Here is a 16,204-nt window from a genome sequence, read left to right as displayed (position 1 = left end):
CATCCCAGCCAGGGCTCCAGGAGAGCATGGACATATTGTGAGCGAGGCGTCCCAGCCAGGGCACCAGGAGATCATGGGAGATTCTGCGAGTGAGGCATCCCAGCCAGGGCTCCAGGAGAGCATGCACATGATGTGAGTGAGGCGTCCCAGCCAGGGCTCCTGGAGAGTATGGGAGATTCTGTAAGTGAGGTGCCCAAGCCAGGGCTCCAGGAGAGCATTGTTGATTCTGCGCACGAGCCATCCCAGCCTGGACTCCAGGAGAGCATGGACATATTGTGAGCGAGGTGTCCCAGCCAGGGCTCCAGGAGAGCATTGGAGATTCTGCACACGAGCCATCCCAGCCAGGGCTCCAGGAGAGCATTGGAGATTCTGCACACGAGCCATCCCAGCCAGGGCTCCAGGAGAGCATGGGAGATTCTGCGCATGCGTCATCCCAGCCAGGGCTCCCGGAGAGCATGGACATGTTGTGAATGAGGCATCCCATCCAGGGCTCCAGGAGAGCATGGGAGATTCTGTGAGCAAGGTATCTCTGCCAGGGCTCCAGGAGAGCATGGGAGATTCTGTGAGCAAGGTATCTCTGCCATGGCTCCAGGAGAGCATGGGAGATTCTGAGAGCGAGGCGTCCCAGCCAGGGCTCCAGGAAAGCATGGGAGATTCTGTGAGCAAGGTATCTCTGCCAGGGCTCGTGGAGAGCATGCACATGTTGTGAGCGAGGCATCCCATCCAGGGCTCCAGGAGAGCATGGGAGATTCTGCAAGAGAGGTATCTCTGCCAGGGCTCAAGGAGAGCATGGGAGATTCTGAGAGCGAGGCATCACAGCCAGGGCTCCAGGAGAGCATGGGAGATTCTGTGAGCAAGGTAACTCTGCCAGGGCTCCAGGAGAGCATGGGAGATTCTGAGAGTGAGGCGTCCCAGCCAGGGCTCCAGGAGAGCATGGACATATTGTGAGCGAGGCATCCCATCCAGGGCTCCAGGAGAGCATGGGAGATTCTGTGAGCAAGGTATCTCTGCCAGGGCTCCAGGAGAGCATGGGAGATTCTGTGAGCAAGGTATCTCTGCCATGGCTCCAGGAGAGCATGGGAGATTCTGAGAGCGAGGCGTCCCAGCCAGGGCTCCAGGAAAGCATGGGAGATTCTGTGAGCAAGGTATCTCTGCCAGGGCTCGTGGAGAGCATGCACATGTTGTGAGCGAGGCATCCCATCCAGGGCTCCAGGAGAGCATGGGAGATTCTGCAAGAGAGGTATCTCTGCCAGGGCTCAAGGAGAGCATGGGAGATTCTGAGAGCGAGGCATCACAGCCAGGGCTCCAGGAGAGCATGGGAGATTCTGTGAGCAAGGTAACTCTGCCAGGGCTCCAGGAGAGCATGGGAGATTCTGAGAGTGAGGCGTCCCAGCCAGGGCTCCAGGAGAGCATGGACATATTGTGAGCGAGGCGTCCCAGCCAGGGCTCCAGGAGAGCATGGGAGATTCTGTGAGCGAGGCATCCCAGCCAGTGCTCCAGGAGAGCATTGGAGATTCTGTGAGCGAACCATCCCAGCCCGGGCTCCAGGAGAGCATGGACATGTTGTGAGCAAGGCATCCAAACAAGAGCTCCAGGAGAGCATGGGAGATTCTGCGAGCGAGGTATCCCAGCCAGGGCTCGAGGAGAGCATGCACATGTTGTGAGTGAGCCATCCCAGCCAGGGCTCCAGGAGAGCATTGGAGTTTCTGCGCATGAGCCATCCCAGCCAGGGCTCCAGGAGAGCATGGACATGTTGTGAATGAGGCATCCCATCCAGGGCTCCAGGAGAGCATGGGAAATTCTGAGAGCGAGGCGTCCCAGCCAGGGCTCCAGGAGAGAATGGGAGATTCTGCGAGCGAGGCATCCCAGCCAGTGCTCCAGGAGAGCATTGGAGATTCTGCGAGTGAGCCATCCCAGCCAGGGCTCCAGGAGAGCATGGACATGTTGTGAGCAAGGCATCCCATCCAGGGCTCCAGGAGAGCATGGGAGATTTTGCGAGTGAGGTATCTCTGCCAGGGCTCTAGAGAGCATGCACATGTTGTGAGCGAGGCATCCCATCCAGGGCTCCAGGAGAGCATGGGAGATTCTGCAAGAGAGGTATCTCTGCAGGGCTCCAGGAGAGCATGGACATGTTGTGAGCGAGGCGTCCCAACCAGGGATCCAGGAGAGCATTGGAGATTCTGCGAGCGAGGTGTCCCAGCCAGGGCTCCAGGAGAGTATTGGAGATTCTGCGAGTGAGACATCCAAGCCAGGGCTCCATGAGAACATGGACAAGTTGTGAGCGAGGCTTCCCATTCAGGGCTCCAGTAGAGCATGGGAGATTCTGCGAGTGAGGTATCTCTGCCAGGGCTCCAGGAGAGCATGGACAAGTTGTGAGTGAGGCGTCCCAGCCAGGGCTCCAGGAGAGCATGGGAGATTCTGTGAGCAAAGCATCCCTGCCAGGGCTCCAGGAGAGCAGGCACATGTTGTGAGCGAGGCATCCAAGCCAGGGCTCCAGGAGAGCATGGACATATTGTGAGCGAGGCATCCCAGCCAGGGATCTAGGAGAGCATGGGAGATTCTGCGAGTTAGGCGTCCCTGCCAGGGCTCCAGGAGAGCATGGATATGTTGTGAGCGAGGCGTTCCAGTCAAGGCTCCAGGAGAGCATATGAGATTCTGCAAGTGAGGTATCCCAGCCAGGACTCCAGGAGAGCATGGACATGTTGTGAGCGAGGCGTTCCAGTCAAGGCTCCAGGAGAGCATATGAGATTCTGCAAGTGAGGTATCCCAGCCAGGACTCCAGGAGAGCATGGACATGTTGTGAGCGAGGCATCCCAGCCAGGGCTCCAGGAGAGCATGGGAGATTCTGCGCACGAGCCATCCCAGCCAGGGCTCCAGGAGAGCATGGACATGTTGTGAGTGAGGCATCCCATCCAGGGCTCCAGGAGAGCATGGGAGATTCTGTGAGCAAGGTATCTCTGCCAAGGCTCCAGGAGAGCATGGGGGATTCTGAGAGCGAGGCGTCCCAGACAGGACTCCAGGAGAGCATTGGAGATTCTGCGAGTGAGGCGTCCCTGCCAGGGCTCCTGGAGAGCATTGGAGATTCTGCGAGTGATCCATCCAAGCCAGGGCTCGAGGAGAGCATGGACATGTTGTGAGCGAGGCATCCCATCCACGGCTCCAAGAGAGCATGGATATGTTGTGAGCGAAGTGTCCCAGCCAGGGCTCCAGGAGGGCATGGACATATTGTGAGCGAGGTGTCCCAGCAAGGGCTCCAGGAGAGCATTGGAGATTCTGAGCATGAGCCTTCCCAGCCAGGGCTCCAGGAGAGCATGGACATGTTGTGAGTGAGGCATCCCATCCAGGGCTCCAGGAGAGAATGGGAGATTCTGTGAGCAAGGCATCTATGCCAGGGCTCCAGGAGAGCATGGGAGATTCTGAGAGCGAGGCATCCCAGCCAGGCTCCAGGAGAGCATGGACATATTGTGAGTGAGGGGTCCCAGCCAGGGCTCCAGGAGAGCATTGGAGATTCTGCGCTCGAGGCATCCCAACCAGGGCTCCAGGAGAGCATGGGAGATTCTGCGAGCGAGGCATCCCAGCCAGGGCTCCAGAAGAGCATGCACATGATGTGAGTGAGGCGTCCCACCCAGGGCTCCTGGAGAGTAAGGGAGATTCTGTAAGTGAGGTGCCCCAGACAGGGCTCCTGGAGAGCATTAGAGATTCTGCACACGAGCCATCCCAGCCAGGGCTCCAGGAGAGCATGGACATATTGTGAGCGCGGTGTCCCAGCCAGGGCTCCAGGAGAGCATTGGAGATTCTGCGCACGAGCCATCCCAGCCAGGGCTCCAGGAGAGTATTGGAGATTCTGTAAGTGAGCCATCGCAGCCATGGCTCCAGGAGAGCATGGACATGTTGTGAGCAAGGCATCCCATCCAGGGCTCCAGGAGAGTATGGGAGATTCTGCGAGCGAGGCATCCCAGCCAGTGCTCCAGGAGAGCATTGGAGATTCTGCGAGTGAGCCATCCCAGCCAGGGCTCCAGGAGAGCATGGACATGTTGTGAGCAAGGCATCCCATCCAGGGCTCCAGGAGAGCATGGGAGATTCTGCGAGTGAGGTATCTCTGCCAGGGCTCAAGAGAGCATGCACATGTTGTGAGCGAGGCATCTCATCCAGGGCTCCAGGAGAGCATGGGAGATTCTGCAAGAGAGGTATATCTGCCAGGGCTCCAGGAGAGCATAGGAGATTCTGAGAGCGAGGCGTCCCAGCCAGGGCTCCAGGAGAGCATGGGAGATTCTGTGAGCAAGGTATCTCTGCCAGGGCTCCAGGAGAGCATGGGAGATTCTGAGAGCGAGGCATCCCAGCCAGGGCTCCAGGAGAGCATGGACATGTTGTGAGCAAGGCGTCCCAGCCAGGGATCCAGGAGAGCATTGGAGATTCTGTGAGCGAGGTGTCCCAGCCAGGGCTCCAGGAGAGTATTGGAGATTCTGTGAGTGAGCCATCCAAGCCAGGGCTCCAGGAGAACATGGACATGTTGTGAGCGAGGCATCCCATTCAGGGCTCCAGTAGAGCATGGGAGATTCTGCGAGCGAGGTATCTCTGCCAGGGCTCCAGGAGAGCATGGACAAGTTGTGAGTGATGCATCCCAGCAAGGGCTCCAGGAGAGCATGGGAGATTCTGTGAGCAATGCATCCCTGCCAGGGCTCCAGGAGAGCAGGCACATGTTGTGAGCGAGGCATCCCATTCAGGGCTCCAGGAGAGCATGGGAGATTCTGCGGGTGAGGCATCCCAGCCAGGGCTCCAGGATAGCATGGACATGTTGTGAGCGAGGCTTCCCAGCCACCTCTCCAGGAGAGCATGGGAGATTCTGAGAGCGAGGCGTCCAAGCCAGTGCTCCAGGAGAGCATGGACATATTGTGAGCGAGGCATCCCAGCCAGGTATCTAGGAGAGCATGGGAGATTCTGTGAGTTAGGCGTCCCTGCCAGGGCTCCAGGAGAGCATGGATATGTTGTGAGCGAGGCGTCCCAGTCAAGGCTCCAGGAGAGCATATGAGATTCTGGAAGTGAGGCATCCCAGCCAGGACTCCAGGAGAGCATGGATATGTTGTGAGCGAGGCATCCCAGCCAGGGTTCCAGGAGAGCATGGGAAATTCTGCGAGCGAGGCATCCCAGCCAGGGCTCCAGGAGAGCATGCACATGATGTGAGTGAGGTGTCCCAGCCAGGGCTCCTGGAGAGTATGGGAGATTCTGTAAGTGAGGTGCCCAAGACAGGGCTCCGGGAGAGCATTGGAGATTCTGCGCACGAGCCATCCCAGCCAGGGCTCCAGGAGAGCATGGACATATTGTGAGCGAGGTGTCCCAGCCAGGGCTCCAGGAGAACATTGGAGATTCTGTGCATGAGCCATCCCAGCCAGGGCTCCAGGAGAGCATGGACATGTTGTGAGTGAGGCATCCCATCCAGGGCTCCAGGAGAGCATGGGAGATTCTGAGAGCGAGGCGTACCAGCCAGGGCTCCAGGAGAGCATGGGAGATTCTGAGAGAGAGGTGTCCCAGCCAGGGCTCCAGGAGAGCATGGGAGATTCTGAGAGAGAGGTGTCCCAGCCAGGGCTCCAGGAGAGCATGGACATATTGTGAGCGAGGCGTCCCAGCCAGGGCTCCAGGAGAGCATGGGAGATTCTGTGAGCGAGGCATCCCAGCCAGTGCTCCAGGAGAGCATTGGAGATTCTGTGAGCGAGCCATCCCAGCCCGGGCTCCAGGAGAGCATGGACATGTTGTGAGCAAGGCATCCAAACAAGAGCTCCAGGAGAGCATGGGAGATTCTGCGAGCGAGGTATCTCTGCCAGGGCTCGAGGAGAGCATGCACATGTTGTGAGTGAGCCATCCCAGCCAGGGCTCCAGGAGAGCATTGGAGTTTCTGCGCATGAGCCATCCCAGCCAGGGCTCCAGGAGAGCATGGACATGTTGTGAATGAGGCATCCCATCCAGGGCTCCAGGAGAGCATGGGAGATTCTGAGAGCGAGGCGTCCCAGCCAGGGCTCCAGGAGAGAATGGGAGATTCTGCGAGCGAGGCATCCCAGCCAGTGCTCCAGGAGAGCATTGGAGATTCTGCGAGTGAGCCATCCCAGCCAGGGCTCCAGGAGAGCATGGACATGTTGTGAGCAAGGCATCCCATCCAGGGCTCCAGGAGAGCATGGGAGATTTTGCGAGTGAGGTATCTCTGCCAGGGCTCTAGAGAGCATGCACATGTTGTGAGCGAGGCATCCCATCCAGGGCTCCAGGAGAGCATGGGAGATTCTGCAAGAGAGGTATCTCTGCAGGGCTCCAGGAGAGCATGGACATGTTGTGAGCGAGGCGTCCCAACCAGGGATCCAGGAGAGCATTGGAGATTCTGCGAGCGAGGTGTCCCAGCCAGGGCTCCAGGAGAGTATTGGAGATTCTGCGAGTGTGACATCCAAGCCAGGGCTCCATGAGAACATGGACAAGTTGTGAGCGAGGCTTCCCATTCAGGGCTCCAGTAGAGCATGGGATATTCTGCGAGTGAGGTATCTCTGCCAGGGCTCCAGGAGAGCATGGACAAGTTGTGAGTGAGGCGTCCCAGCCAGGGCTCCAGGAGAGCATGGGAGATTCTGTGAGCAAAGCATCCCTGCCAGGGCTCCAGGAGAGCAGGCACATGTTGTGAGCGAGGCATCCAAGCCAGGGCTCCAGGAGAGCATGGACATATTGTGAGCGAGGCATCCCAGCCAGGGATCTAGGAGAGCATGGGAGATTCTGCGAGTTAGGCGTCCCTGCCAGGGCTCCAGGAGAGCATGGATATGTTGTGAGCGAGGCGTTCCAGTCAAGGCTCCAGGAGAGCATATGAGATTCTGCAAGTGAGGTATCCCAGCCAGGACTCCAGGAGAGCATGGACATGTTGTGAACGAGGCATTCCAGTCAAGGCTCCAGGAGAGCATATGAGATTCTGCAAGTGAGGTATCCCAGCCAGGACTCCAGGAGAGCATGGACATGTTGTGAGCGAGGCATCCCAGCCAGGACTCCAGGAGAGCATGGACATGTTGTGAGTGAGGCATCCCAGCCAGGACTCCAGGAGAGCATTGGAGATTCTGCGAGTGAGGCGTCCCTGCCAGGGCTCCTGGAGAGCATTGGAGATTCTGCGAGTGATCCATCCAAGCCAGGGCTCGAGGAGAGCATGGACATGTTGTGAGCGAGGCATCCCATCCACGGCTCCAAGAGAGCATGGATATGTTGTGAGCGAAGTGTCCCAGCCAGGGCTCCAGGAGGGCATGGACATATTGTGAGCGAGGTGTCCCAGTAAGGGCTCCAGGAGAGCATTGGAGATTCTGAGCATGAGCCTTCCCAGCCAGGGCTCCAGGAGAGCATGGACATGTTGTGAGTGAGGCATCCCATCCAGGGCTCCAGGAGAGAATGGGAGATTCTGTGAGCAAGGCATCTATGCCAGGGCTCCAGGAGAGCATGGGAGATTCTGAGAGCGAGGCATCCCAGCCAGGCTCCAGGAGAGCATGGACATATTGTGAGTGAGGGGTCCCAGCCAGGGCTCCAGGAGAGCATTGGAGATTCTGCACTCGAGGCATCCCAACCAGGGCTCCAGGAGAGCATGGGAGATTCTGCGAGTGAGGCATCCCAGCCAGGGCTCCAGAAGAGCATGCACATGATGTGAGTGAGGCGTCCCACCCAGGGCTCCTGGAGAGTAAGGGAGATTCTGTAAGTGAGGTGCCCCAGACAGGGCTCCTGGAGAGCATTAGAGATTCTGCGCACGAGCCATCCCAGCCAGGGCTCCAGGAGAGCATGGACATATTGTGAGCGCGGTGTCCCAGCCAGGGCTCCAGGAGAGCATTGGAGATTCTGCGCACGAGCCATCCCAGCCAGGGCTCCAGGAGAGTATTGGAGATTCTGTAAGTGAGCCATCGCAGCCATGGCTCCAGGAGAGCATGGACATGTTGTGAGCAAGGCATCCCATCCAGGGCTCCAGGAGAGTATGGGAGATTCTGCGAGCGAGGCATCCCAGCCAGTGCTCCAGGAGAGCATTGGAGATTCTGCGAGTGAGCCATCCCAGCCAGGGCTCCAGGAGAGCATGGACATGTTGTGAGCAAGGCATCCCATCCAGGGCTCCAGGAGAGCATGGGAGATTCTGCAAGTGAGGTATCTCTGCCAGGGCTCAAGAGAGCATGCACATGTTGTGAGCGAGGCATCTCATCCAGGGCTCCAGGAGAGCATGGGAGATTCTGCAAGAGAGGTATATCTGCCAGGGCTCCAGGAGAGCATAGGAGATTCTGAGAGCGAGGCGTCCCAGCCAGGGCTCCAGGAGAGCATGGGTGATTCTGTGAGCAAGGTATCTCTGCCAGGGCTCCAGGAGAGCATGGGAGATTCTGTGAGCAATGCATCCCTGCCAGGGCTCCAGGAGAGCAGGCACATGTTGTGAGCGAGGCATCCAAGCCAGGGCTCCAGGAGAGCATGGGAGATTCTGCGGGTGAGGCATCCCAGCCAGGGCTCCAGGATAGCATGGACATGTTGTGAGCGAGGCTTCCCAGCCACCTCTCCAGGAGAGCATGGGAGATTCTGAGAGCGAGGCATCCAAGCCAGTGCTCCAGGAGAGCATGGACATATTGTGAGCGAGGCATCCCAGCCAGGTATCTAGGAGAGCATGGGAGATTCTGTGAGTTAGGCGTCCCTGCCAGGGCTCCAGGAGAGCATGGATATGTTGTGAGCGAGGCGTCCCAGTCAAGGCTCCAGGAGAGCATATGAGATTCTGGAAGTGAGGCATCCCAGCCAGGACTCCAGGAGAGCATGGATATGTTGTGAGCGAGGCATCCCAGCCAGGGTTCCAGGAGAGCATGGGAAATTCTGCGAGCGAGGCATCCCAGCCAGGGCTCCAGGAGAGCATGCACATGATGTGAGTGAGGTGTCCCAGCCAGGGCTCCTGGAGAGTATGGGAGATTCTGTAAGTGAGGTGCCCAAGACAGGGCTCCGGGAGAGCATTGGAGATTCTGCGCACGAGCCATCCCAGCCAGGGCTCCAGGAGAGCATGGACATATTGTGAGCGAGGTGTCCCAGCCAGGGCTCCAGGAGAACATTGGAGATTCTGCACACGAGCCATCCCAGCCAGGGCTCCAGGAGAGCATTGGAGATTCTGTGCATGAGCCATCCCAGCCAGGGCTCCAGGAGAGCATGGACATGTTGTGAGTGAGGCATCCCATCCAGGGCTCCAGGAGAGCATGGGAGATTCTGTGAGCAAGGTATCTCTGCCAGGGCTCCATGAGAGCATGGGGGATTCTGAGAGTGAGGCATCCCAGCCAGAGCTCCAGGAGAGCATGGACATATTGTGAGTGAGGCATCCCATCCAGGGCTCCAGGAGAGCATGGGAGACTCTGCGAGCGAGGTATCTCTGCCAGGGCTCCAGGAAAGCATGGACATGTTGTGAGTGAGGCATCCCAGACAGGGCTCCAGGAGAGCATGGAAGATTATGCGAGCAAGGCGTCCCTGGCAGGGCTCCAGGATAGCATGGGAGATTCTGCGAGTGAGGCATCCCAGCCAGTGCTCCAGGAGAGCATGGACATATTGTGAGCGAGGTGTCCCAGCCAGGGCTCCGGGACAGCATGGACATGTTGTGAGAGAGGCATCCCATCCAGGGCTCCAGGAGAGCATGGGAGATTCTGTGAGCAAGGCATCCCTGCCAGGATTCCAGGAGAGCATGGGAGATTCTGCGAGCGAGGTATCTCTGCCAGGGCTCGAGGAGAGCATGCACATGTTGTGAGTGAGGCATCCCATCCATGGCTCCAGAAGAGCATGGGAGATTCTGCAAGAGAGGTATCTCTGTCAGGGCTCCAGGAAAGCATGGACATGTTGTGAGCGAGGCGTCCCTGCCAGGGCTCCAGGAGAGCATTGGAGATTCTGCGAGCGAGGTTTCCCAGCCAGGGCTCCTGGAGAGTATTGGAGATTCTGCAAGTGAGCCATCCAAGCAAGGGCTCCAGGAGAGCATGGACATGTTGTGAGCGAGGCATCCCATCAAGGGTTCCAGTAGAGCATGGGAGATTCTGCGAGCAAGGTATCTCTGCCAGGGCTCCAGGAGAGCATGGACATGTTGTTAGTGAGGCATCCCAGCCAGGGCTCCAGGAGAGCATTGAAGATTCTGCAAGCGAGGCATCCCTGGCAGGGCTCCAGGTTCGCATGGGAGATTCTGCGAGTGAGGCATCCCAGCCAGGGCTCCAGTAGAGCATAGACATGATGTGAGCGAGGCATCCCAGCTAGGGATCCAGGAGAGCATGGACATATTGTGAGCGAGGCATCCCAGCCAGGGAACCAGGAGATCATGGGAGATTCTGCGAGTGAGGCATCCCAGCCAGGGCTCCAGGAGAGCATGCACATGATGTGAGTGAGGCGTCCCAGCCAGGGCTCCTGGAGAGTATGGGAGATTCTGTAAGTGAGGTGCCCAAGCCAGGGCTCCAGGAGAGCATTGTTGATTCTGCGCACGAGCCATCCCAGCCTGGACTCCAGGAGAGCATGGACATATTGTGAGCGAGGTGTCCCAGCCAGGGCTCCAGGAGAGCATTGGAGATTCTGCACACGAGCCATCCCAGCCAGGGCTCCAGGAGAGCATTGGAGATTCTGCACACGAGCCATCCCAGCCAGGGCTCCAGGAGAGCATTGGAGATTCTGCGCATGCGTCATCCCAGCCAGGGCTCCCGGAGAGCATGGACATGTTGTGAATGAGGCATCCCATCCAGGGCTCCAGGAGAGCATGGGAGATTCTGTGAGCAAGGTATCTCTGCCAGGGCTCCAGGAGAGCATGGGAGATTCTGTGAGCAAGGTATCTCTGCCATGGCTCCAGGAGAGCATGGGAGATTCTGAGAGCGAGGCGTCCCAGCCAGGGCTCCAGGAAAGCATGGGAGATTCTGTGAGCAAGGTATCTCTGCCAGGGCTCGTGGAGAGCATGCACATGTTGTGAGCGAGGCATCCCATCCAGGGCTCCAGGAGAGCATGGGAGATTCTGCAAGAGAGGTATCTCTGCCAGGGCTCAAGGAGAGCATGGGAGATTCTGAGAGCGAGGCATCACAGCCAGGGCTCCAGGAGAGCATGGGAGATTCTGTGAGCAAGGTAACTCTGCCAGGGCTCCAGGAGAGCATGGGAGATTCTGAGAGTGAGGCGTCCCAGCCAGGGCTCCAGGAGAGCATGGACATATTGTGAGTGAGGCATCCCAGCCAGGGCTCCAGGAGAGCATGGGAGATTCTGAGAGCGAGGCGTACCAGCCAGGGCTCCAGGAGAGCATGGGAGATTCTGAGAGAGAGGTGTCCCAGCCAGGGCTCCAGGAGAGCATGGGAGATTCTGAGATAGAGGTGTCCCAGCCAGGGCTCCAGGAGAGCATGGACATATTGTGAGCAAGGCGTCCCAGCCAGGGCTCCAGGAGAGCATGGGAGATTCTGTGAGCGAGGCATCCCAGCCAGTGCTCCAGGAGAGCATTGGAGATTCTGTGAGCGAGCCATCCCAGCCCGGGCTCCAGGAGAGCATGGACATGTTGTGAGCAAGGCATCCAAACAAGAGCTCCAGGAGAGCATGGGAGATTCTGCGAGCGAGGTATCTCTGCCAGGGCTCGAGGAGAGCATGCACATGTTGTGAGTGAGCCATCCCAGCCAGGGCTCCAGGAGAGCATTGGAGTTTCTGCGCATGAGCCATCCCAGCCAGGGCTCCAGGAGAGCATGGACATGTTGTGAATGAGGCATCCCATCCAGGGCTCCAGGAGAGCATGGGAGATTCTGAGAGCGAGGCGTCCCAGCCAGGGCTCCAGGAGAGAATGGGAGATTCTGCGAGCGAGGCATCCCAGCCAGTGCTCCAGGAGAGCATTGGAGATTCTGCGAGTGAGCCATCCCAGCCAGGGCTCCAGGAGAGCATGGACATGTTGTGAGCAAGGCATCCCATCCAGGGTTCCAGGAGAGCATGGGAAATTCTGCGAGCGAGGCATCCCAGCCAGGGCTCCAGGAGAGCATGCACATGATGTGAGTGAGGTGTCCCAGCCAGGGCTCCTGGAGAGTATGGGAGATTCTGTAAGTGAGGTGCCCAAGACAGGGCTCCGGGAGAGCATTGGAGATTCTGCACACGAGCCATCCCAGCCAGGGCTCCAGGAGAGCATGGACATATTGTGAGCGAGGTGTCCCAGCCAGGGCTCCAGGAGAACATTGGAGATTCTGCACACGAGCCATCCCAGCCAGGGCTCCAGGAGAGCATTGGAGATTCTGTGCATGAGCCATCCCAGCCAGGGCTCCAGGAGAGCATGGACATGTTGTGAGTGAGGCATCCCATCCAGGGCTCCAGAAGAGCATGGGAGATTCTGTGAGCAAGGTATCTCTGCCAGGGCTCCATGAGAGCATGGGGGATTCTGAGAGTGAGGCATCCCAGCCAGAGCTCCAGGAGAGCATGGACATATTGTGAGTGAGGCATCCCATCCAGGGCTCCAGGAGAGCATGGGAGACTCTGCGAGCGAGGTATCTCTGGCAGGGCTCCAGGATAGCATGGGAGATTCTGCGAGTGAGGCATCCCAGCCAGTGCTCCAGGAGCGCATGGACATATTGTGAGCGAGGCGTCCCAGCCAGGGCTCCGGGACAGCATGGACATGTTGTGAGAGAGGCATCCCATCCAGGGCTCCAGGAGAGCATGGGAGATTCTGTGAGCAAGGCATCCCTGCCAGGATTCCAGGAGAGCATGGGAGATTCTGCGAGCGAGGTATCTCTGCCAGGGCTCGAGGAGAGCATGCACATGTTGTGAGTGAGGCATCCCATCCATGGCTCCAGAAGAGCATGGGAGATTCTGCAAGAGAGGTATCTCTGTCAGGGCTCCAGGAAAGCATGGACATGTTGTGAGCGAGGCGTCCCTGCCAGGGCTCCAGGAGAGCATTGGAGATTCTGCGAGCGAGGTTTCCCAGCCAGGGCTCCTGGAGAGTATTGGAGATTCTGCAAGTGAGCCATCCAAGCAAGGGCTCCAGGAGAGCATGGACATGTTGTGAGCGAGGCATCCCATCCAGGGCTCCAGTAGTGCATGGGAGATTCTGCGAGCAAGGTATCTCTGCCAGGGCTCCAGGAGAGCATGGACATGTTGTTAGTGAGGCATCCCAGCCAGGGCTCCAGGAGAGCATTGAAGATTCTGCAAGCGAGGCGTCCCTGGCAGGGCTCCAGGTTCGCATGGGAGATTCTGCGAGTGAGGCATCCCAGCCAGGGCTCCAGTAGAGCATAGACATGATGTGAGCGAGGAATCCCAGCCAGGGCTCCAGGAGAGCATGGACAAATTGTGAGCGAGGCGTCCCAGCCAGGGCACCAGGAGATCATGGGAGATTCTGCGAGTGAGGCATCCCAGCCAGGGCTCCAGGAGAGCATGCACATGATGTGAGTGAGGCGTCCCAGCCAGGGCTCCTGGAGAGTTTGGGAGATTCTGTAAGTGAGGTGCCCAAGCCAGGGCTCCAGGAGAGCATTGTTGATTCTGTGCACGAGCCATCCCAGCCTGGACTCCAGGAGAGCATGGACATATTGTGAGCGAGGTGTCCCAGCCAGGGCTCCAGGAGAGCATTGGAGATTCTGCACACGAGCCATCCCAGCCAGGGCTCCAGGAGAGCATTGGAGATTCTGCACACGAGCCATCCCAGCCAGGGCTCCAGGAGAGCATTGGAGATTCTGCGCATGCGTCATCCCAGCCAGGGCTCCCGGAGAGCATGGACATGTTGTGAATGAGGCATCCCATCCAGGGCTCCAGGAGAGCATGGGAGATTCTGTGAGCAAGGTATCTCTGCCAGGGCTCCAGGAGAGCATGGGAGATTCTGTGAGCAAGGTATCTCTGCCATGGCTCCAGGAGAGCATGGGAGATTCTGAGAGCGAGGCGTCCCAGCCAGGGCTCCAGGAAAGCATGGGAGATTCTGTGAGCAAGGTATCTCTGCCAGGGCTCGTGGAGAGCATGCACATGTTGTGAGCGAGGCATCCCATCCAGGGCTCCAGGAGAGCATGGGAGATTCTGCAAGAGAGGTATCTCTGCCAGGGCTCAAGGAGAGCATGGGAGATTCTGAGAGCGAGGCATCACAGCCAGGGCTCCAGGAGAGCATGGGAGATTCTGTGAGCAAGGTAACTCTGCCAGGGCTCCAGGAGAGCATGGGAGATTCTGAGAGTGAGGCTTCCCAGCCAGGGCTCCAGGAGAGCATGGACATATTGTGAGTGAGGCATCCCAGCCAGGGCTCCAGGAGAGCATGGGAGATTCTGAGAGCGAGGCGTACCAGCCAGGGCTCCAGGAGAGCATGGGAGTTTCTGAGAGAGAGGTGTCCCAGCCAGGGCTCCAGGAGAGCATGGGAGATTCTGAGAGAGAGGTGTCCCAGCCAGGGCTCCAGGAGAGCATGGACATATTGTGAGCGAGGCGTCCCAGCCAGGGCTCCAGGAGAGCATGGGAGATTCTGTGAGCGAGGCATCCCAGCCAGTGCTCCAGGAGAGCATTGGAGATTCTGTGAGCGAGCCATCCCAGCCCGGGCTCCAGGAGAGCATGGACATGTTGTGAGCAAGGCATCCAAACAAGAGCTCCAGGAGAGCATGGGAGATTCTGCGAGCGAGGTATCTCTGCCAGGGCTCGAGGAGAGCATGCACATGTTGTGAGTGAGCCATCCCAGCCAGGGCTCCAGGAGAGCATTGGAGTTTCTGCGCATGAACCATCCCAGCCAGGGCTCCAGGAGAGCATGGGAGATTCTGCAAGAGAGGTATCTCTGCAGGGCTCCAGGAGAGCATGGACATGTTGTGAGCGAGGCGTCCCAACCAGGGATCCAGGAGAGCATTGGAGATTCTGCGAGCGAGGTGTCCCAGCCAGGGCTCCTGGAGAGTATTGGAGATTCTGCGAGTGAGACATCCAAGCCAGGGCTCCATGAGAACATGGACAAGTTGTGAGCGAGGCTTCCCATTCAGGGCTCCAGTAGAGCATGGGAGATTCTGCGAGTGAGGTATCTCTGCCAGGGCTCCAGGAGAGCATGGACAAGTTGTGAGTGAGGCGTCCCAGCCAGGGCTCCAGGAGAGCATGGGAGATTCTGTGAGCAAAGCATCCCTGCCAGGGCTCCAGGAGAGCAGGCACATGTTGTGAGCGAGGCATCCAAGCCAGGGCTCCAGGAGAGCATGGACATATTGTGAGCGAGGCATCCCAGCCAGGGATCTAGGAGAGCATGGGAGATTCTGCAAGTTAGGCATCCCTGCCAGGGCTCCAGGAGAGCATGGATATGTTGTGAGCGAGGCGTTCCAGTCAAGGCTCCAGGAGAGCATATGAGCTTCTGCAAGTGAGGTATCCCAGCCAGGACTCCAGGAGAGCATGGACATGTTGTGAGTGAGGCGTTTCAGTCAAGGCTCCAGGAGAGCATATGAGATTCTGCAAGTGAGGTATCCCAGCCAGGACTCCAGGAGAGCATGGACATGTTGTGAGCGAGGCATCCCAGCCAGGGCTCCAGGAGAGCATGGGAGATTCTGCGCACGAGCCATCCCAGCCAGGGCTCCAGGAGAGCATGGACATGTTGTGAGTGAGGCATCCCATCCAGGGCTCCAGGAGAGCATGGGAGATTCTGTGAGCAAGGTATCTCTGCCAAGGCTCCAGGAGAGCATGGGGGATTCTGAGAGCGAGGCGTCCCAGCCAGGACTCCAGGAGAGCATTGGAGATTCTGCGAGTGAGGCGTCCCTGCCAGGGCTCCTGGAGAGCATTGGAGATTCTGCGAGTGATCCATCCAAGCCAGGGCTCGAGGAGAGCATGGACATGTTGTGAGCGAGGCATCCCATCCAGGGCTCCAAGAGAGCATGTATATGTTGTGAGCGAAGTGTCCCAGCCAGGGCTCCAGGAGGGCATGGACATATTGTGAGCGAGGTGTCCCAGCAAGGGCTCCAGGAGAGCATTGGAGATTCTGAGCATGAGCCTTCCCAGCCAGGGCTCCAGGAGAGCATGGACATGTTGTGAGTGAGGCATCCCATCCAGGTCTCCAGGAGAGAATGGGAGATTCTGTGAGCAAGGCATCTATGCCAGGGCTCCAGGAGAGCATGGGAGATTCTGAGAGCGAGGCATCCCAGCCAGGCTCCAGGAGAGCATGGACATATTGTGAGTGAGGGGTCCCAGCCAGGGCTCCAGGAGAGCATTGGAGATTCTGCGCTCGAGGCATCTCAACCAGGGCTCCAGGAGAGCATGGGAGATTCTGCGAGCGAGGCATCCCAGCCAGGGCTCCAGAAGA

This window comes from Taudactylus pleione, unplaced genomic scaffold (assembly GCF_031769625.1).
Source record: "Taudactylus pleione unplaced genomic scaffold, aTauple2 ptg000217l, whole genome shotgun sequence".
Lineage (NCBI taxonomy): Eukaryota > Metazoa > Chordata > Amphibia > Anura > Myobatrachidae > Taudactylus > Taudactylus pleione.
This window is presented reverse-complemented; position numbering follows the sequence as displayed.